We start from the raw sequence: 24,326 nt of genomic DNA, 5'->3' as shown, positions 1-24,326 counted from the left end.
GAAAGTACATAATTCAATCTCCCTTAAGTGTTCCATCACATGATCACAGCAACAACAAAAATCATGTAACATCTACGTGCTGATCAGGTACTTTACATACATCTCCAACACATACAACTTTGCCATGTAATTGACTCCACTCCCCTTGGCACATGAGGGAACTCCAGCTCACAAAGATTTAGTAATTTGCCCAATTTGTAACTAGTAAATGATAGAGCAGAGATCTGACTTCAAAGCCTGTACTTCTCTTTTCAAATGAGAAATAGCTAGAGGAAAGGCTTGGGGAGCTACAGGAAGCATCCTTAGGTTCAGTTCTAGTCCTCACTCATTAACTGTGCCCTCAGGTCATATCTGAAACTTCTCCAACCCTGTTTCACCTGCCAGACATGTTTTTTACCCCTTCTTCTTTTCATCTAATCTCTGTAGCAATTTAACCACCCATTATCAGACTAGCAGTAATTCTACAAAAAATAAGGTTCTCTGTAATCCTATTGAAAGTATGTTATTCAACATGCTCATTTCTAAGCCAGAAAGCTTCAGAAATCCATATAAATCAAAACAAAACAGCACAGATGTATAAAATATTATAGTTCATAAAGCATCCTCATAAACATTAGTTCATTTAATCTTCCTGACAAACCAGCAAAGTGGTAGACTCTATTTCTCAGGTGGAAAAACTAGATAGAAATTAAGTCAGTTGCCTGTTAAGTCACATAACCAGCCAACTTAAATGTTCCAGTTTGCTGATATAGCTCTGTTCTATCCATTTTACTAAATGTAGCTCTGAAAAAAAAATCAACATTTTTTTGTGTGATTTGCTATACTTCATAATATGTCAAGGTATGATTTTTTTATTAGCATTCCTGTCTTTCATGGACTACCTTTCACTTATGTTGAAAGTTACAGTTTCATTTAATTTCTTTGTCATCTCCCAAAGAAATCAGGCCACTAAGACAACTTCCTAAAGCTGAGAGGATGGAGGCCATGTCTAACCCATCATTTCACAGCATGGAACAACTCATTTCACAGAGGAGGAAGAGCTCAATGATTTTTATCAAGAGAATTATAATTTTATAAAATTACATACTTATCCTGTTTAAGGGGTGGGGAGTATAGTACTGAGGTTTCCATTCAAGGCCTTATGCTTGCTAGGTAGGCCCTCTACCACTTGTATCATGATCCCAACCCTTTTTCTCAAGCAGGAGCTCATGTTTTTCTACAATCTAATCTCAGACCCTGATTTTCCTACCAACAGTCTCCTATATAGCTGGAATAACAAGAATATACCACCACACCCAGTTTATTTGTTGAAATGGAGTCTCACTAACTTTTTACTTGAGCTGGACTAATACTGTGATCCTCCTTATCTGGCTCCCAAGTAGCTGGCAGAGATTACAGGTTCAAGTCACTAATCCTGGTCTATGTTTCCATGTTTTAAACATGACTATAGAAGTTATGTTTCAGGATATTTATTAAGTATGCACAACCTAGCTCTACACTGATGCAAATACTTCACACTTACTAATTTATCATTAGAACTTTTCTATTGGTGAGCACCTTTACTCTTTGTATTTTGCAAAAAAGGAAAAAAAATAATCAAGTTACTCACCCTGGAGTTTAGACCTAGTGAACTGCAGAGCCCTGATTTGAATTCAGGATCTATGGCACCCACAGCCTGTGCTCATAACCATTGTACTATGCTGTTCCCATGGAAGGAATGCCAGATACTGTTCTCAAGACTTCATATGATTATAGACTCTATCTAGCATCCACTGGAATTTATCTTTTTTCATAATGAAGAAGTCTATACAGAGACTTCTTTAGGACTTCTTATTTCTTTCTTGCCCTTATCAACCTCATTTTGTTGTCATTTTTCTTTTATTTCTCTTTCTTGTTATTTTTTTTTAGTCCAAAGGACATAGAGTGGTAATAATCTTCCCAAACTTGAAGCTACATAGCAGTATTCTCAACGTTGAGTCTAGAACAGCCTTTATCAACATATCTCCAGTCAAATGGCTTCGGTAAATCCTCTACCTATTAGGGTAAGTGATAGGACTTTCCATCTATCCATTCCTATAAATGGCTCAATCTATAGATGCTTTCATTACTTAGCACTGAAAATGTGCTAGTGCCATCAAAACATATACTTTATGCACTGGATTCCAGGGGAGGGTGTCATCTTTATGTACTAGATTTAAACAAAATTAAATGAAAGCTTCTACCCTTCCGTCTAAATCCCACTGTAAACCACTCCATATTTTCTCTCATCAACATCCTAGCTCATTTATCACCTTGCTCTTCATACCCAACCTAAAAGCTTTGAATTATTTCTTACTCCATTCCTGCACCACCTGTTCACACTAGCTGAGGAAATGAACTCTAAAGACAAAGCTACTTCTGTTGAACCCTCTAAGCATTCACCCTTTACTCAGCACTTTTCCACAATCCCCATTTTCATTAATATTATCCAGCCATCCCAGACACATACATTTGTCTTCTTTTTAACAACCACTACTATCACAAGTGTCAATAAAATAAAATAAGAACTTCCTCAATGCGTAGCTTGTAGCCATAAGCTTAGTAGTGCTCTTGCCCCAGGTTAGACTTCTCTGGAGCTCAAAGCATTCTGGCCTCATCAAGATTCTACTCAGTTTTCATATTCCCTTTATGGCATCTGCCTTTGCCACTCACTAGCTCTGTCTTGTCAGCACATGTAAATAATTTTATGTCCATGTAAAACTGCTCTCCCTTGCTCCTACCTCTTTCTCCCAGTAGTATTTCAGATCTCCTCTGCTCAGTGAAGCTTTCTGAAAGGACGTCAAAACTACAAACTTAACCAAGGCAGAAAATATGACTGCTTTTCTCCTTTCTGACTTCTGTCTAGAATAGTTCTTAGAAGGTCTTCAATAGGTTTAGTAGTGCTTCAACAGGCACTTTAAAAAAAGGGTATTTGATGGCCAAGAAACATATGGAGGAACAGCTCAATGTTATTAACCATCAGAAAAAGAAAAAAAGACAAGATTTCATCTTTAAATAACCATCAGATGATCAAAATGAGAAAAATGAATGTACCACAGCTGTGGACAGTTGGGCTCCAGATGCGTTACTGGAAGGAGCAACAGCTGGCACACCCACTTTCAAAAGGCAAGTGGCAAAAACTACTCGAGTTGAATACACAGATTCCTAATCCAGAAACTCCACTCCTAGCTATACTCAAAAAAATCCATAGAAACACCATTTGTCAGAGCCAAAACCAAAAATAAATAACACAAACTCATCAATAGTAGCGTGAGTAGATTACATCCATACAATGGAATTTAACACAGCAATTAGAAGGAATGCTTGTTACCTACAACAACATGAATTAATCTAACACACTATTGAGTGAAACAAACCAGACACAAAAGAAAAAAGTGTATCACCTCCTATATAGGCACTAAAGAAATAAGCAAAACTAAGACAGATAGTATGAATCAGGATGATAGTAACCCTATTGAGACTGGAAAGGATCAGGAAACATGATATTAAAATATTGATAACATTCTGGCTTTTGACAAATCTGCTGTTTGGCTTTTATGAACGTTCATCAAATTAACTACATTCTTTTCTATGGCACACATGCGTGCATGCGCACACACGCACACGCACACGCACAGACACACACACACACACACACACACACACACACACACACACACACACACACACACACACCTGGATATATCAGTTTTCCTTTGATCCTCTCCTTATTCAAAAAGGGATACTGGATACACTTCTCAGTCTATGGAGACTCAAAGATCCTTGAAGACCGGGGCTTCCTTCATTAATGAACAGGGCCCAGGACACATATACTCACAGAAAATGATTCTAAATGAATGAATGAGCCTGTCGACTCAGTCCATCAATCAGCTTTGTCTCTTATGCTGTTAATTCTAAATTCTGCATTTTTAGCCACTTTGCTGGGCTCCAAGTGGTAGCTTCTTCTTGAAGACCCTCCAGTGATAGTCAACTGTTGTTTTTTTTTTACTAGAGAATATCTTTAAATCAGGAACTTCATAACTATTATTTCCTTCACTTATTACAATCAGACTGTAAAAGTTAGTAATTATTATTTTCTTTTTACAAACCAGGAAACCAAGGATCCCAAAGAGTAATATACATACCAACACATAGGGAAAAAGTCAGAGAAATAAACTTGAAACTCAAGTCTTTCTAATCCCAAATCCAGACATCACATGACCATTAATTCAACAAATATAAAATCTACATCATTGCTTTTCTCAAAGGCCTACTCCTGATAATCATTCTGGGCAATGTCGTCACTATCCACCTTATCACCCAAGCTGTAGGCCCGGGGTCTGCTTTCTCTCCTTTCACCCTTCAAACTGATTCAATCACACAGCTCATACAGCACTGTTTCCCAAGCTGGAGAATCTATTTCCTGTATACTATTCTTTTTCTTTTGAAGGTAGCCATAATTGCATATACACTATGTCTTCCAAATCCAGTCTGTGTTTCCTCTAATTTATTCTGCTGCTTACAAGATTTGCATAAAATGCAAATCCAAGCATGACTCTCTTCCTTGTCTACAGGATAGAGATCAAACATACCTCCAGAGTATACTGTGCTTAAACTGGTTGAAGCCAAGCGCTCTAGATCCTTTCCTTATGAGCTACCCTTTCTTCACCCACCCTGTAATCCAGCCATGTGAAGATTTACTGCCCACTCAGGAAAACAACTTGCTTTTTCCCCTGTATCCAGCCTCTGTGTGACAGGGCTTTATCTTTCTGGAATTCCCTACCCCTTACTGCCTATCAAATCCTGCCCCCCTCCCTCTTCCCCTGTCCTGCAAGATGCAGGCTCAAACATTCACTCCTCTATGAAACCCCTCAAGCAAAGCTGGGCCATGGCTTCCAGGTCACAGCTCTGCTCAGCACATCCTCCTCAAATCGCCCAATTCACAAAGCACCCTGACTTGCTACAATGTAAAGCCTTCCCTTCACACCATTAGCTCTCACAGGCAGAGACCTAAGCCTGTTGGTTTTTACATGCTCAGGCCAGTAGCCAACAGTTAAGTCACAGATATTCAAACAAGTGAATTCAATGCTACATGAATAAACTATATATGTACGAGTAATTTTAGTTGCTGACAATTTTTGAAGCAAATCCAAAATTAATGTTCCAAGTGGAACTTCCTCTTTGTGGACTTTACTAAAGAATAGCTCAGAGTACTAGCTGAAACGTGTGTAAATGGTGTACACGTGTCCTCTCTCTCTCTCTCTCTCTCTCTCTCTCTCTCTCTCTCTCTCTCTCTCTCTCTCTCTCTCTCTTTCTCTCCCCCTCTCTCTCCCTATCTCTCTTTCTCTCTCTCTGTCTCTCTCCCTCTCTCCCTCTCTCCCTCTCTCCCTCTCTCTCTCTGTCTCTCTGTCTCTCTCTGTCTCTGTCTCTGTCTCTGTCTCTGTCTCTGTCTCTGTCTCTGTCTCTGTCTCTGTCTCTCTCTCTCTCTCTCTCTCCAGCCTCACATCTATAACATCCTTCTACTACCACCTGATGAAAGGAAAAAATAAAGACTCATATGAAATAGAGTTAGTTCTTTGATCCCTAATTCCTAAACCCAGGGATAAAGTCTCAACCTCAAATTTTAGGTGGATCAAACATGGTCAAAATATTATCAAAATGTATTCTCAGAGTAACTAGGAGAGAGCAGAATCTTCTGTTTATCTCCCGGGTCAACTGAACCAGAACAAAACAAAAAAAAGTTCTTTTTCAGGTTGTTTTAGTATTTCTATGATGCGGGACATGTAAATGAGAAGCAGTAATGCTGTCTTTCATAATAAAGAAAGCAAAGGGTTACAGGATTGCCAGAGATGAATGTGGCTTTGGAGCACGGGGAGAGAAGAAACAATTGAAAGTTAAACCCAGAGGCTGAGAGGCATAGGCAACACTATTCACCTACTACTCACTTCACAACCACAGGGCGCTGGAATAGCAGGCAGGAGAGCAGAGGACAGACCTATAGATGGTGCCCCTCCCACAGAGCAGAGAGCAGACTGCAGCATTCACCAGCCCCCTACACTTAGTGTGTGAAGGCTACAATTTACCAGCTCTCCCTGGAATGAGACTATGGAAAGTGGCAGTCAGATGTCCCCTAGGGACCCCAGAAAACCAGTAACTATTCTGACATTCCGAGAAGAGAGGAAAAGAGGTTTTTTTCTCACAATAACATTTCTGAATTGCCTTTTCTTGCTTTCTGGCTAAAGAGAAAGGAGAGGTAGGTGATTGGTGGCCAGGAATAAGAGAGGGGACAGCTGACAAGGACTCTAATCAGTGTTTCTTCAACGAAGGCCTGAGTCTAGTACACATATAAAACCAACTCCCAACTCTGTGCTTTGAATGCGTTTATGTACACACACCCTCTATCAGACTACGTTCTTGATGGTGCCTTGGAGCCAACACCTCTGTGGTTTAGATGGAAGGATCCCACAGCTTTTATATTTCTAATAGCAGAGGTAACAATTACTGCATATTATTAATTCTACTTCCACTTCCAATTTTCAGTTGTCATTTTGTTCTGTATGAACTCTGTTTGTTTAACTTACTCTGTATAAGATTCCTACAATAGAAGCTGGCAAACTGATTGTTTTGGCAATATACAAACTTGAACCCATTAAGATCTGGGAACCTCCCCCATCTCTGCTCTTTCAAACACAAATGCTTCTGGCCTTATCATATCTAGGGTTTAAGAGAGGTGCAAAATATAAATCAATCCATTTAACAGAAATACTGTAAAACATAAACAATAACTAGCACTTGTTTTCTCTAGCATGATACATGATAATTTATTTATACTTAAAATTAATTCTCAAATAGACTTCCAGAATCAAAATCCAACCTAGAATACTTGTACAGATGTAGACATACTTCTGCAAGTTCCTCTTGGATCTCTTGTCCAAGCTCAGCTATTGCCTACTGTTTAGGAATTAAATAAGAGAAGCTTTTGAAAGGAAGAGAAAGTGATCATGATATCCTAGCACAAACTCAGTATCTTTGCCACCTCTCTTTTGGGGATTCTGTATCTCCTAGGAAAATGACAATTTGGTTTCTGTAACACAAATACAAAGGAATTAAAGAAAACAACTTTGATGTCCTACCTGCAAATCTGCTTTCGGTCCTAGTCACACGTTCTCATAATCTTGAGTCTCAATTTCTCAGGTAAATTCACCAATCTGCTGACAAGAAGTTTCATATTATCACTTCTCCGCCCACAGTACATACATTAAAACATGACTGAAAATGGCCTTCATGTTAGCCAGAGCTGCAAAACTGAATCTCTCAATTCAAAACACAAGAGTATAAGAGTGAGGAGGGAGAGGTAAATGGGTAGGTGATACAGGTGGGAATATAGTACCAGAGTGCTCAGCAAAATAAAAATTTTATACTAGAAAACAGTTCATGAGCAACAAAATAAGCAGTGATAGCACTGGATGGTAACCAAAAGAATAAAATGAATACCATGAGTCTATACTGAAATCAATCAGTAAAATATATATTCTGCCTGCTCAAGAGATAAAGCAGAATTCTTCTCCCTCTAAGAATTAAATATAGAAAGAATACACAGAGGCAAGAAGTAATTTTACAGTGGAACACCCTGGTCAACTCTAACCAAGCGATCAATTTATGGGACCAGTGATAACGGATGGTGTTATGACATTTCTCCTAAAGAAGGCATTCCCCCTCAAGTTGAGTACTTCATCTGTACAAATTTCTGCACCAAAACTCAAGTCTACAGAATTTCTGACAGGAAAATGGAAGAAAAATAAGGGAGAGAAAAACAAATGTTCGACGAGAAATGTACTCATTACCTTATGTAACTCTAACCCCTCTGTACATGATCTTGACAATGAAATTAAATTTAAAAACAAAATAAAAACAAATAGTCTTCAAAATGTTAATCCTCTATGGAACAAGGAGATTATGCAACATATACACTATGTTATTTGCCACACTGTTTTGTATTATATATTCACATATATGGCCTTACTGAATATTTTTTAAAGTGACTAGCTAAGGTATACTAAATGAACTTCTCAAGCAAATCAAATTCTTTTATACCTATTAACCAACCTTAAAGGAGACTAACTTTTTTCAGTGCTGATTTTTATTTGTACAATAATTTTTCCTTCTCTGAATTTAATGCTACCAGAGTGACATCTTCAACTGTTACTCCAGTTGTGTGTGTGTGTGTGTGTGTGTGTGTGTGTGTGTGTGTGTGTGTGTGTGTGTGTGTGTGTGTGTGTGTGTGTGTGTGTGTGTATGCTCCATTTGTTGTTTTGTGTTGTTGGGGTTTTTTTTGTCTTACCATAGCAGCATGTATATTGTGGTAATGACCAGCACCAACATACAGTTACTGATTCAATGACACAACCATGCCTATAGTACAATGTTCAAGACTTTCTGAGCACCCAGAGCTGCATTCCACTGTCTCTTGGTTGCATGACAACAACCACCACAATATCCCACAGGGAAAGTGAAGAATTGATGAATAAAACGATAAATATTTGTGATCAAACAGGATACTAGAGAGCAGGATAGATTGAATAGAATATCTCAACTACTAATTAAAGCTAATTTTGAAGGACTCACAGTGGCCCTTTGTTGTAAAAGTCATAGCTATAAAGTGATAGATAATTTTCTGATATTTTTCTTTTATTAAAAGTAAAGAAATACTACCATGAGACATAATGTCATAGGATATGACCTGGACCTACTGAACTATCAGCACTATATTGCAAAAAGTGTCACTGACCATGGAAGACAATTCAGTGATTCAGGGAGTAATTATTTTTTTCAGGACAGAGAGCACATTTTCAAGAGATCTGCCCTTGCTTTGATTTAATGCAGACTTTAAACCACTGCTTTCCCTTTGATCATTGTCACTTAATAACAATAATAATATACTGACTTACAGGCTCAAGAGGAGCTATTGGCTTTTGTCTAGAGGAAATTCAAGAATTTTGAAATAAAACACAGTGCTTCACTCACACAGATGATCGACTCAAAAGACTACTCCTTTATGGATTCTCAATACTCAGATCTCTCAATAGTCAAGTGATTCTGACAGCTGATATCAAGGTTTAAAAAAAAACAAGACTAAAGGACAAAGTAGTAACTATGGTGGTATTCTGTGGAGCTCATTTTTTTTTAATGTTAGTTATCATCAGCTATATCTTCTCAAAGTCCACAATATGCATGTCTCTCATCTATTTCACTCTTTACATGAAACAAAACACTGTAAAAAATACCCAAAATTAAGGCACAGCCCAGTATTAATTTGTTACTTTCACAAATCTCTGAAAACCTCTCCCACAGGAAGTGTCCTAAGAGTGGCCATTTTGGCAATGCACACACAAGGAAACAGGAAGAATGTCAACACCCAGACTACAGAATGAGTATAAGTAAGAGCTAGGTAAAAGATAGCAAGCTCACACTACGGGTTAAATATAAATATGAAACTTTAATATAAAACTAAGACTTTTAGTAGTTTTTAGAGTTAAAAACTCAATTGTCCTACCTGACTTTCAAGTAATATTTGACAAGTGCCTCCAAATGAAAAACTTAGCCTTTGTTATCTATGTGCTATACTTACCAGCCCTAAATAAGCTTTACCCACCAACTGATGCATGATCTTCTAAAAATCACTTCTAGAAAACTACATAGCTAACATTTTGAAAAGTGTTACAGAAAAGAGGTTTTACTGCCACATATACTTTCCATTATAATATAATAAAAATTCCCTAAGAATCTGGAGTATTTTTGTGCTTAACAAGAAGGCAGCAAATTTGAAAAAGGCAAAATAAAGCCATGAGAAAATATAGTAGATGCAGAATTAGATGAATATGATATTTCACTCTAAACATGACTCTCAGGCAAACTTCATAATATATAATATATATTTTTATGGACAGGTCTAAATCTTAACTTGATATAGACTTTGGTTTCTATATTTTTTCTGAAGGAAATCAAAGCAACTCAAAGCAGCTGAGCACATCATCAGTGTTTGAGCAAAACAGTCTTTTCTTACCCTTCAAAAGAGAAGAAAGTAACACAGGACAATGTCTTTACTTTCTCTACCAAAACTGAGCATAAAAACCCCAACCTGTCAGAGTATTTATTATCACTTAGTTTTCATCTAGCCCAAAATTCATCTTAAGAGTTTTTAGGTATATGAGATATTCAACTTAATAACCCCAAATATGATTTATCAGTTTAGCTACTCTGGGTAACCTTCATTTTATGTATCCATTGATATGGGATAACAGCAACTCAACATCATCAGTACATAGCAAGCATGAATCCTCTCTATGATTAATTTAAACAAACTTAATTATATTTGTTCATAAATGTTTAGACTTCCTATTCACTTTGTCATATTTTTATGCAATAATTTATCTTTCAAAACTACCTAAGGGAAAACATTTTCCACTGGGCTTAAATGGAACTCCTCACTTTAAATCAGTATAGAAATAATGCTGTTAAATTATCTATAAAATAAGTATCAAATAACTTGAACTATTCAAAAATAATTATTTTAAAAGACTATTTAATGAGCAAACATCACAATGTATTATAAATTCGCAAAGAATCTCCCAAATACACAGAATCTGAGGTTCAAAGAACAAAACCAACAACAAAGAAAATAACCATCAAGGACCTGCTAAGGTGATTTTTGCAAATGACCAGTGATTTGAAGACACATTTTAAAAATCACTATTGCTACTTAACTTTTAAAATTAAAATGCTGGAAAGCAGTGTCATAAATGCTCAACCACACATGAAAATTTTCGCTTCCAAACATACAGTGTTTTAAAGTATTATATATATATAAACTTTAACTATTTCTTTATTTTATTTCTTTATTTATTTATTTTGGTCAGTCATGGGGCTTGAACTCTGGGCCTGGATGCTGTCCGTCTGCTCTTCAGCTCAAGGTGAATGCTCTACTACTTGAGCCACAGAACCACTTCCGGTTTTCTGGTGGTTTATTGGAGATAAGAGTCTCACGGACTTTTCTGCCAAAGCTGGCTTTGAACTTCGATCCTCAGATCTCAGCCTCCTGAATAGTTAGGATTACAGGTGTGAGCCACCAGTACCCGGCTATTTATTTTTTTAAACATGAGATTGGATACAGTTCCTTAATTAGCAGCCAGACTCACCATATTCAGAAATTTGTCAATATCTATATCAATATCTACAAGCTCAGTCAGTAAATCTACATTTAATCTATAAACATGTGATTAACATCTCTAATTTTGAAAGGTTTTTACCTAATGATGATTAATTTCCCCCTAGTGTGTCCATCCTGTGAATCTAGAACACACAATTCTAAAATAATCTAACCCAGCCAAAGTAGCCCCAGAAATGGCATAAACAATGATAATCAGGGAACCACAGTCTTCATAGCTGCAACTTTTAGTTGACTTTGAAATTACACATGGAAAAATGAATCAAAGATCATCCAGAAATAATTAAGCTACAATTATTCAATTCACAAAATTAACAAAACACAAATTAAGTCACATGGAGAAATGGAAAAAGTATAAGGAACAAGAATTAAAATATACAATATATAAAGAATTCTAAGGGGCCGGGCGCTGGTGGCTCACGCCTGTAATCCTAGCTACTCAGGAGGCTGAGATCTGAGGATCACAGTTCAAAGCCAGCCCGGGCAGGAGAGACCATGAGACTCCTATCTCCAATAAACCACCAGAAAACCGGAAGTGGCGCTGTAGCTCAAGTGGTAGAGCGCTCGCCTTGAGCTGAAGAGCTGAGGGACAGCGCCCAGGCCCAGAGTTCAGGCCCCACGACCTACCAAAAAAAAAAAAAAAAAAAAAAGAATTCTAAGGAATTTCTTTGTTCAAAAGTAGTAATTTATAATTTATACAATTTATTACTATTATTAATATACAACAGAAAATATATGACAAGTCATTTTGAAACAAGAAATATAATCGAGAAAGAAAAGTCACTACTTAGTGTGAAATTGCAAGCCAAAGCAACAACACAGTCAAAATGTTTTACTTTGGTGCAATTTTTATGAAAAATGGAAAGCAATATGAAAATATAGACAATAGATAATAAAAATATTCATACATTTAACAAACACCTCATAGGGAAAAAAATCAAATATTCAAAAGTACAAAATTTGTAGAATATTGTAAACATTAGGTTACATCAAAATTGAGCAGCCATTAAAATTAAAATATGGAAATTGGCAAAATGGAAATGTTTGTAATAAGATTTTGAGTGGGACAAGAATGATATAAATAATATGAGATTATAATTCGTTATGATTATTCAAATATATGCAAGTGAACCGAAACCAGAGAGAAAAAAACTTTAAATCAAACTGACAGATTATAGAAGGTAACGGGATAAGTATGTATCTCTTCTATATTTGTAATGTAATACTGCTTGGGCAATGAATTAAAAATTGATAAGAACCAATGAGCCAAAGTAATATGGTGAATGCCAAAGTAAAATTTCCCAAATGTGTCAATGTTACAATCACTATTCCACAGAAAGAATCTGTCAAAAACAGGATCTCCAAAACCAAAGAAAGTCTCATGTTTTACATAAATGAGACTGTGAATGGCCCATAGCATATCCAGATTCTTCAAGACATTAATCCAAACCCAAGTCTTTTCAAAACTTGCTGGACAACTTGTTGCTCAGGGTGGTTTACTTTTACTCTTTAGTTGTTCCACATTCATTATTTCTACAGGAGTTCTTACATACCACCCAAGTCATGTTGTTTGAACAGGGGCAGTTCTCAACTTACAAACACTTGACAAAAACCAAAAATAAAATCAGCTGCTCTCGTCCCAGGGTTGCTGCCTGTTAACACTACCAGAGTACTTGCTGTTACCCCTGGAGAGAATCAGCTGTTGTAAAAGAAATCTTAAACTTCTTCAAGTATTTGTAGGAAGCAAGAGAGAAACAAAAACAGGACCAAATAGGGAAACCACGCTAAACTATCTTATTAGTGCTCAACAAACTGAATGAATGAATCAATGAATGAATATGAACATGAATATCCATGTTCACCCCTGTTACTTGAGCCTCATTCCTTGGCTCCTATCCTGCTCCAACTCAAGCCTCTTTCGTGAGCTCCTGATTCATCGAGAAGAATCTAAAGTCAGAACTACAAGCCCCAAATAAACCTCTGGTCAACAGCCCCTCAACTGGATCTGAGAAAGAAAGCTCAACCCCAGGGTGGACCTAAAAAGAAACATATTTATAAGAGAAGTGTGGGAAGAAAACATGTTATATAGAAAGAGAGATGACAAGAGAAATAGTGAAAGAAAGCTGGAAGCTAGAAACATCATTTAACAAAAGCCTTAAAAATCTCAAATGAGGTAGGAGATGTGACAAATACGACATCAAGTAAGGATAAAGACTAGGACTGACTTGGGGTGAACCTTGTGCCTTCTTCAAGAGTTTCAGTTTGGTGAATTACTGACGGTTCACTGTCAGAACCATTTTAAATACATCTAAAGTATAGTAACTTCTCAACTTATCTTGCCCTATCTATTACTAACTAATCATTTATCTTCTGAAATTTGCAGTTATTTCATTGCTCAAAATTATCTTCCTCAGCTCCATCTTACCAAGTAAATGAGAGAAATCACAGTTTTCAAAGTAGAGAATTAAATGTGCTTTTCAGGTCAACACACAAGGCAAGGGGGAAAAAAAACTCTATTCTTTCATTCAAAATGCATCACCGTCCAAGCTATGCTACATGTGATTCTCTGGTTAGGTGCCAGAACATTTCCTGTCACCAGGCTTTCATTCATTCTCTATTCTGCACAATGACATGGGGCACCATTTATATGACAATTGGGTGATGGTGCTCTCAAGAGTTTATGTAGTAATGTTTATGTAGTAATACCTAACTCCTGCACAGCCACCTAAGGTGATCCCACTTTCATAGGTAACATTACCTCCAGTAGAACTGCCATCTCTCAACCCCATCGATCCTTCCAAAGAGGCTAAACACAACTCAAGGCCCACCTCTCTTCCACACAATCTTTCCTGATTGCTGCAATTGCCTTAAATTTTTCTCTCTCACTTTTTATTACACTTAGTTCCTTCTTCTTCTGTCTTCTAGTGTAATAACTTATTCCTCATGTGTGTTATTAGCAAATCTGAAGTATATACTCCCAAAGAATACAAATGGCCTAAGATTCATCTTTCTTTCTATAAAGTTCCCAGACCATTGTTAGAATCCGGATAGATACTTAGAGTTTCCAACTGGGAAGGAAAAAAATAGACAATTCAGGAACTAGAAAAGATTGAATGAAATGAAGTATAGCAACTTGAGAAGCCTAAAGAGAGATTTTGATCTGTTGCTGCCGTCAGGCCTAGTGGGCAAGCAGGCCTAGGACTGCTTGCTAAGTGGTAGGATGCTACTATCAAAGACATGCTCTTTACTGTATTTCAAAATTCTGCCTTAAACCAAAGGTGCACCCGTGGAAGACTTCCTCAGATCTCCTTCCTATTCTTCCCCATGAAAAAGAGTACTTTCCAATTATATTAAGTGAAGTAAGCCAGGCCCAAAGAAACATAGGTCCTATGGTTTCCTTTATTTGCAATAACTAGTATATGTCTGGGACAAGCAGAAAAGGTCAAAAGCTATGTACATATGACCAGATAAGATGTTAAGTGAAATGAACCCCAAGATAGGGACACAAGTGGTTTTTTCTTTCTTGCTATTGTTTCTAACATATTTATAAGGTACCATGTGATTTTTTTGTTTCATTCTATGTTCTCCCCCCATGGTATAACCCTTGCTTTCACTGTATTTGATATCACTGCCCTGCATCTTGCATATACGCTTCTATAATTTGGAGAGGGGAAGGGAAAAAACAGAATGCTTAAGTAGGGATACAGGTTGATCCATTGTAACAATGAGATGCACAAGACACTATGTTGAAAAATGAACCTTACAATTTAGGGGGGATAGAGGGGTGGGGAGGTTGGGGTGGGGGGGATAGGAGGCTGGAGTACAGTTGTGGAGGTGGAAGGGAAGGGATGGTAGGGGAAAAACAAAGGAGGTAACAATGCTTGATAGGAACTGTACTCATTGACCTTGCTCATGTAACTAACTCCGTACTGTATTTTTACAATTAAAAACACAACCAATTTTTAAAAAGTTAAAATTTGGATTGTATACGACATCAAAACTAATGTTTCAGTGAAACACAGTGGGCCTGTAGTCTCGGCTATTGAGGAGACTAAAGCAGAAGGATTACTTGAACCCAGGAGGTCAAGACTAACCTAGGCAACATAGGAGACTCAGTCTATGTTTTCTTTTTATAATTAACAAAAGACTACAAAAGAAAAAGTTTAAAAAACATTAATCTGAAACACTTAGGAAGCAGGAATGTAATTTTGGAAGTATCTAAATAGGGTTTTTCTTATTACATGGAACCCATGTGTCTAACTACCACACCATACATTTTTGTCCTTAGCATTCATGCTAAAATATCTTTTCTTAATAGATGTACCATGCTCCAGGAAAACCTTTATGATATATAAAGGGATAATTACCACATAAAATGATTTATATTAACTATATAGATAATTCTTCAAATTGATATACACAGATTTCTAATTATATACACAAATCTATTGAATATTATTTATTACTGTATATTAATTGTACAAAGGTGTTTCATTTGTCATGTCTCCACACATGCACATAATATACTTTGATTAAATTACCTTCCTCCATTACCCTTTCTTATCCACCTTCTCACCTTTTCTTCTAATTTTAGTGTTTCATTATTCTCATAATACATATTTGAAGACTTTAAAATAGACTGTATTTATGTGTATTTGTATGCTGTACAGTGGCTTATAATTCAAAATATTTTAGTATAGCACTACATATTCAGGAATTTACAATAGGAAACAATATATCCTTTGCATTTCAAGACAATTTAAGTATGATCAAGGCAGGAGATAGAACAATGTATCAGAATATCTGGGCATGAGCTATAAACTAAGCAGGTCAGATAGGCCTCCACATACCAAAAGTAGGTGCAATTGTACACACTGAAATGAAAAAAAAAAAAAACTTGCCTCTTACCACAGCAGACCTATTTATATATTTTGATTATACTAGAAGAATCTTGTAGTGCTGCTTCTATGAGTGAGGATATACTCGGTTAAACTCTGAGGAAAAAGCATGCTATGGAACATGTGTGGTCTCAGCCCTGGTAAATTTAGATAAGTGGGAAACTGGCATATCATGACTGTCCACTGGGTGCTACTCTCAGGGAACCATCAATTTGCCTGTCCTTAAGCTCTTCAGGTTTCTTTCTCGTTTACATTTGTTGTTCTTTATGGGGCTTGAACTCAGGGAGTAGCTGTCCCTGAGATCTTTTTGTTCAAGGCTAGTGCTCTACCACTTTCAGCCACAGCTCCATTTCCACTTTTGAGTGGTTAATTGGAGTAAGAGCCTCATGGGTCCTTTTCCACCTGAGCTGACTTCAAACTGTGATCCTCAGATCTCAGCCTCCTGAATAGCTAGGATGACAAGCTTGAGCCACCAGCATCCAGCCTTGTTCATGATTTTTATGTTTTATCTATTTCCTTTATCACTTTAAGGCTGTCAGCTATACCTTTGGGAATCAACGTGTCATCCCTTACCAGTGGTACTCTTTCCATGTGCTTTCTGTGTATTGCCCTAATCTTCTCTAGAGGATAAGACCAAACCTTTTAAAACTGAACCTGGAATAAGGGCAAACAAGCTTGTTCTCAGATCAAACTTTCTAGTGTTCAACTCACTGTGGCCTACATTTCAAAAGATAATTTAAATAAGTGTTTTACCTGCAAGATTCTCCATCTCTTCTTCCCTTCCTTACTTGGAAAAACAAAACCATATATTAGGCTCTTAGAAATGGTATCTTAATACATAGATCACTATTTTAAAAAAGCAGTCTTTAAGAGAGTGAAACAATTCAGCAGTGATACTCACTAGACATTACGTTGGAAATGAACTATACAATTTGTGGGGAGAGGGGGTCACGTAGGGAAAAACAAGGAGAAAATGGGGGGGTGGACACTGTTCAAAAAGAAATCTACTCATTACCGGACTCATGTAAGTATAATCCCTCTGTACATTACCTTTACCAAAAAAAATAATTTTTTTTAAAAAAGCAGTCCTTCTATCACATGAACTAGAATTTGCCTCTTAGAATCTTTTTTTTTATACGGCCTGGGGACCAGGTTTTGTTAAAGCACCTTGAGAGACTGCTGTGCATGCTAAAGATGTCAGTCTGTACCCTAAAGCCCCGTGTACTCTATTTAACTATCATGGTTCCACATTTGCTGAGTGTCACTTTCTGCAAAGCACTTGATAAAATTAAACGTTAAAAGCTCAAGAAAAACAAGTTCAAAGTATGCCTCTGCCCAGGGAGTTTCCATTCTAATCAGGAAAACAAAGCACAAACCTATGAAAAAGACAGTGATTTCATGGAGTCAGGGCATGCTGGGTATAAACACACTGAGAAAGGCAGAGTCAAAAGCTGAGAAGAATGAAGTTAGAACTCAGAAAAGACGACTCCAGAGCAAGAATTTACAAGGAGATATTTTCAAGTGCATCTTGAAGAAATATGGGGATTTTCTCACCAGAAGACATTTCTGATCAAAGAGAAAATATATACAATCCTATCTCTGGTACCACAGTCAACACACCGGGAGAAAGAGACATGATCTGCATTTCTAAAAAGGAATATAGAAAAGCTGAGATTCTGCTTCCCCCCCCCCAAAAAAAAAAGATGTTTCCAAATATAAATTATCTCTCGTAGCAGATAGGAGATATTTTTAACCCATTTATAAGATGAGGACACTGAGAAGTAAGGAGAACTGTGGGTATAGTAAGTTGTGTGATAATTCCTTTAAGACTATTGCTTACTTGGAAATATCATGTATGCCATATGTTTACAGGGAGGAAAAAAAAACCCATTAGCTGGACTATGGTGCTGTAATCAGGCAGCACACAGAGAATGTGCCCTTTTCACTGCAGTGTGACAAAACCAGAACTCATCATAATCAAATGAGGGAGGACCCAACTGCTTAGCTGAGGATGAGCTTTGCAAAAAGTGTTTCTCAGTAAATTCATTCATAACCATGTGGGTGCCACCCAATGTGCATAACACTCTATGGAAAGCGCAAATAATATAATTCTTTAGAGAGACTAAGTCAAAGCCTAACAAAATGAGTACTAGGAAATGGGTACTTGCCAGGGGGAGGGGTCAAGTGGAGAAGGTAGAAAAATGAATGGGGGAAATGAGTAGAATACAGGCAAGAATGCATTGCAGGGGCTGAGAAGGTGGCTCAGTGGTAGAGTGCTTGCCTTGCATGCATGAGGCCCTGGGTTCGATTCCTCAGCACCACATAAGCAGAAAAAAAAAAACAACACAGAAGTGGTGTTATGGCTCACATGGTAGCGCGCTAGCCTTGAGCTGAAGAGCTGAGGGACAGCAGGCTCAGAGTTCAGACCCCATGACCGGACCCAAAAAAAAAAAAAAAAAGAATGCATTGCATATGCCACAAACTGAAGAAAATAAGAGAAGGTGGGGGGGTGAAGATGTTGAAAGTATAGCACAGATCAAGATGCATTATACACACACACACACACACACACGCACGCGCGCGCGTTAAATGGCAAAAAATGAAAACATAATTTAAAAATTAAGACAACTGAAAAAAGAGGTGGCATGGGAGGGAGGGATGACTGTTAAAGGGGTGAAATGGATCAAGAGGTACTGTATTCATAAACTGGTCTGTCGAATGGCAACTCCTTTGTACAATTACTTAAAATCAAAATATAGTTGTTTTTAACATATTCAGCAGTTAGAGTCTTACTTATACAGTTAAAACATCCTCAAACCTCAAGCCTCAGCATCCAAATGAAAATTAATTTCGCTCTGAGAATTGTTTCCAGACCACTACAAAAAGACATTTGTGTAAGGACCTGAAATATGAACAATTTATCATTTTCAATTTTTATCAAAAAAAAAACTATTTGAGGGGAAACCCCCATGTATGCAGAGATACTGGATGTCCTTATGAAGATGGAAAATATTAAAAAAGGAAGAGAAAAGTGATCATACTGTACCTCACCGCCTACTGTTTATTCAGCTCAATATCCTTTCCCATATTTCACCTAGTGCCTGGGTACTTTCCCACAAGCCTTGAAACTAGAGATACCTACAGGGCCACCATCAGCCAGACAAAAGGGAACTTCACAGGAAATGAAACCAAGCAACCCAGCAACAACACCTCTGATGACAAGCAAGAGATTCAAGATAGAGATAGGGTGTGGGGTGCTGAGCGAGGCCTTCAGAGGAAGTGAAACTTAAAATGAAGACACACCATTTTCCACAAGAAGTCACCCACTCTTGCCCCAGATCTCACCTGCATGGCCTTCCCTCATCGTTATCTGATTTTTTTTTATGCTACGACAAAAGACAAGCTCTACAAAGTCCCTGATCAGCCAAATCATCAGCTGAGTTGCACATCTGTACACACCTCTCTTCCTCTAATGGACCCCAGACCTTGCTCCATGGAAAGCCCTGAAACAAAATCAGGTTTTGAACATAAGAAAAGGGCATCTGAGAAGTACACTAAGGGCTTTCAAAGTACAGGGTATGGCATACCATATTTAAGGATTTAGGATCTCGTACGAGGCCCTTGGATAGAAACCTGGGCTCCAGGGGCTGAGAAGGTGGCTCAGAGGTAGAGTGCTTGCCTTGCATGCATGAGGCCCTGGGTTCGATTCCTCAGCACCACATAAGCAGAAAAAAAAAAAAAACAGAAGTGGTGCTATGGCTCACGTGGTAGAACACTAGCCTTGAGCTGAAGAGCTAAGGTTCAGGCACCATGACTAGCAAAAAAGGCAAAAGAAAAAGAAACCTGGGCTCCATCGACCAGAAACCTTTGGTAAGCTACTGACCTTCTCAATGCTTCTATTGTCCAATCTGTCAACTATAATCAGCATATGTTACAAAATTTAAGCTTTCCACCAATGCTAAGACATACATATTTTTCCATATTTTAGCATTTTTGAAATCAAAATTTTTCTTATTGCCAATGATGCCTTTCAGTTCATCAGAAACCTTGTAACTCATCCTTAGAAGTAATCAAATACTTCTTATAATGATAAGTCTATGAAATATGGTAGAAACTATCATGTAAAAGTATTTTAAACAGTTGACCTTAAGCATGCTTCTCAATTATTATTAGTTACCACCAACCAGATCAATGATTCATAAGAAAAAAAACTTCATGTTTTTATACATAAACTATGAATTAAAATGAGGGTTCATACTGGGCACAGTAGCAAGTGCCTGTATAGCTACTCCGGAATCTAACAAATGAGAGTAACTTAGGTCCAGGAGTTTTTAAGCTAGCCTGGACAACATTATGAGTAAAACTCTGCCCCCCCCAAAAAAAAAGATTGATGCACAGATGTTGGCCTTGAAGGTAAATGCCTAGTCAAAATCTGATGTATCTGTAGTGTTTCATAGTAAGATCTCAGTAAATAACAATGGATGAAATCAGTTGTTAGGGCCCAGGCTTATTCCTGACAAACACCTCTGTGATATACAAACAGCAGATTCTTAACTTTTAAAAGACTGTGAACAGGGACTTGGAAGGTGGCTCAGTGGTAGAGTGCTTGCCTTGCATGCATGAGACCCTGGGTTTGATTCCTCAGCACCATATAAGTAAGCACCATATTCCACTGTGGCTTAAGTGGTAGAACACTAGCCTTGAGCTGAAGAAACTGAGAAACAGAGCCCAGGCCCAGCGTTCGGGCTCCACAACCAACCAAAAGCAAAAAAAAAAAAAAAAAATGTGAACAAACACTTTTCCAGTTTTCGATGCAGGTTTTTCTCTTCCATGATATCATCTATGCCTCCACTTTTCACAAATATATATTCTGAACCCCATTCATTAGGAAGACCCAATTCAAATTTCATTTTCCTCTAAGAAATGGTTTTCTCATCTAATTATTGATCCCCCATTTCCTTTCTTTCGATTCCTACAAATCACATTCATCTCAGCTACCTAATGATTTGGACCTCAATAGACAAACTAATACCATCAACATTATGTTAAAACATGTGCAAGAATGGAAATTGTATCTTAATTGTCACCACCCCCCCCCCAGAAGGACTGACACTATAGGGAAATCCTCTTAGACTGAATTTCAGTCCTCTTGTTATGCACTGAATTGTGTTCTCAAAAAAGACAGACAAAAGTTCAAACTCCATACCTCAGAGCATTACTACATTTGGAAATAGGGTCTCAGTGCATGTATTTAGTTAAGATGATGTCACAGTGGAGTAAAGTTGGCCATTAATCCAACAGGACTAGTGTCCTTATAAGATGACAGAGACACACAGGGAGAAAGGCATGTGAAGATGGGCTGAGATTAGTGATGAAAAGCCAAGGAATGCCCAGGATTGCCAGATGTCATTATAAGCTAAGAGCAAGGTCTAAGAGGTAACATCAGTAAGTCAAAATTTCAAATCTGATGTACTTTATTCTAACAGTCCAAACATAAATACATTACATAGCAATGCCCTATGTGATACACATTGGCTGTTGGTTCTTTCTCCTCCAGAATTATTGACCTATACTGGATGTAGAAAGTACAATATGGTAGTAGCAATGAGAAAGCTAAAGAGTGTTACATCCAAAATGAAAAAGTCACTTACTCCCATCCAACAGAAAAGTGAGTACACACATCAATGCAGTGATGGGGAAGGAAGCCACTTCTGCAGAAGCAAGACACTGACTTACACACCCCGCAGAGGTGAACGACTCTATGCATGTGAAGTTCATATTAACAGATTTTATTCCCATTAATAATGATAGCAAATGGAACACATCTTTGCTAAATGTCTGGAAAATGTTAGCATTTCAGAACTTACGTCACTGAGAAAGAATCTTAGAAACAAGTATGATCTGTCACCAACAGTACAAGTATCATCAGTACATTGGTGCCTCAATTCCCTGAACAAGGAAGTCCGAAGTAAAGACAGCAACGCTAAGTAATAACATCGTATAGCAGATAAATCAGATAAACAAATACTACTATTTCATGTAGCTGTACCTTCAATGCCATAATGTTTTCTTACAGTGTCTTAACAAGATTAATTTTAATAATGAAATGAAACTACCATCCATCTTTGTACTCAATGCCTACCTATTTCCTCCAACCTTCTCCTCTCTACCTTTCCATTAATTTTTATTAATTAAAGGAGCTCAGAGCTAATGCTACAACAGCACCCAGAGAGTCTTTATGCTACAAAAGACACTACTTATCCTACTAGATCCTCTTAGCACTTAGTATTTAATATAAATGCTGTTATGGCTGCAGTAACAAACCAGATGCCTCTCCACTACAGCAATCAGATGGTCTGCCATGGCTTTGCAACTCCACAGGCCTGTGGCTCTTTCAGAATTGTCTGGGAGACTCATACCCGTGAGGTCATGCCCAGCTGACCTCTTCAGAACGTGATACCCTGAAGCTCAGCTGTAAAAATAGAGCACTGTCTAACAACTTCTTATTCAACAACAAACAACAACATGTTCTCTCAGTTTTAGAGAACACATTCATATAATTATATAAGTACAAAGGAAAATAAATGAATGAATAAGCTTTAAGCTGTACAAATATAATTTCCCACGACCATGCTATTAAAAAAAAACCAAACTTGCAAACAAGTTCCACTCATTTGGAAAACAGTGATGGCAGGAAACCAATTAACTAAAAGAACTTGAAGTCTCAACTATTATTCCCACTATAATTCTTTTTTTAATGTAAACATTTATACTTAACACAATCAATCACGCATTTCTTCAGAGTATATAATTCCCTGCCAATTAATTTTAAGACATAACAATTTGTACCCTCATTTAAAAAAATGAAACATCCTTTTCAATCCCAAGCTTATTTATCAACTCTATTTTTCTATTTAGTTTAATAACATTTTCCTTACTGGTTTCCTTAATTCCCATGTACATTCAATGTGTGTTTTTTTTCCTGAGGTCTATAAAAACACAAGCAATAAAAACTGAAAAACTATAATGAACTTTGAGTCACCTCAACTCTTTACTTTACAAGACAAAAATCAAAATAAAGACAAAAAGTATAAAACAGTATTAAGTGCTCTTTTTAGGTAAAATGTATACAAATCTCTCCTTTTATATTAGTGGCTATCTTCACCAATTTCAGAGATTTATACTTTAATATTTGTCTCATAATTGTATTATAAAAAACTAAAAATTGAATCCTCCTTTGCACTGGGTAAGTTGGGAATACACTTCACTCAAGCCAGGAACTGTCTACAAATATCATCTATGCAAATCTAGGTCCACAGTTATCTCCTACGCACCCCCCCACACACACACACCAGATCACATTGCTCTCTATGAAACACATGCCATAATACAACTTACAATACAGACAACTTATCATCAGTCTATTTAAAGACCCATTTTCATAAATACTCTCTTATTTTCCTTCTACAATTAAACTTATTTTTAACTATAGAACGCCTCAGAAAATAAAATATTGTATATGTTGACTATTCAAGATTAGTAAAATAGCTTTTAAACTATTAGAAATTTTAACTTTATCTAGTGAAAAAAAAAGATACTCTGACAAGTCTCTCACTTACTTGTGGCTATTATTCTCAAGTCATATCAATAAACTGGAAGTAAATCTATATCAACTCTTCAACTCTCTATTGAACACCAACGTTACACAGAAAAGAACCCAAGTCCTCAAAGGAGGCAGAAATGTATTCAAATGACAAAACTACAGGAAATTCTGTGGAAAAACAGAAAACTTTCAAAATATATTTTTATGTCCTTAAGAAATAAGCTGACATTTTATAAAGTATTTCTACAGTAGGAAAGTTTGTTCCTTGAGATAAAGTTTAATTCTTTTCATTGTAAAGACACTAGGCTCCATCCTTGTATGAGCCCAGCAAACAATTCCTTACCATTCATTTAAACTCCAAAGATAAGAATTATAGCCCCATTCTGTATAACTACTACATAAGGTCACAGAGTTACAGCTAAAAAGAAAGTCACAAACAAAAGAATAATGCCCCTTCTGTTGTATTCAGCTACTTATTTGTCACTTAGTTATCCTAGTATCTCCCAAGTCCTGGCTTCCTAAGGTCATGGCACTCAAGGCTTGCCTTGGTCCACTACTGCATTACATGTGAACAGCTTAAAGC

At 37.1% G+C, this 24,326-nt stretch overlaps 1 protein-coding gene across 1 annotated transcript in view; it reads right to left on the bottom strand.

The window, feature by feature from the left end:
• Positions 1–24,326, bottom strand: part of Hivep2 (HIVEP zinc finger 2) — a 181,098-nt gene that overhangs the window by 133,529 nt on the left and 23,243 nt on the right. The window contains exon 2 of the mRNA XM_070010544.1: positions 7,152–7,226. The gene's annotated coding sequence lies outside the window, so the exon portion shown is untranslated. The remainder of the gene's footprint in view (positions 1–7,151; positions 7,227–24,326) is intronic.

The sequence above is a fragment of the Dipodomys merriami genome, unplaced genomic scaffold (assembly GCF_024711535.1).
Source record: "Dipodomys merriami isolate MVZ:Mamm:240054 unplaced genomic scaffold, mDipMer1.0.p SCAF_8, whole genome shotgun sequence".
Lineage (NCBI taxonomy): Eukaryota > Metazoa > Chordata > Mammalia > Rodentia > Heteromyidae > Dipodomys > Dipodomys merriami.
The sequence above is the reverse complement of the archived record's forward strand: the minus strand, read 5'-3'. Positions and strand labels throughout refer to the sequence as shown.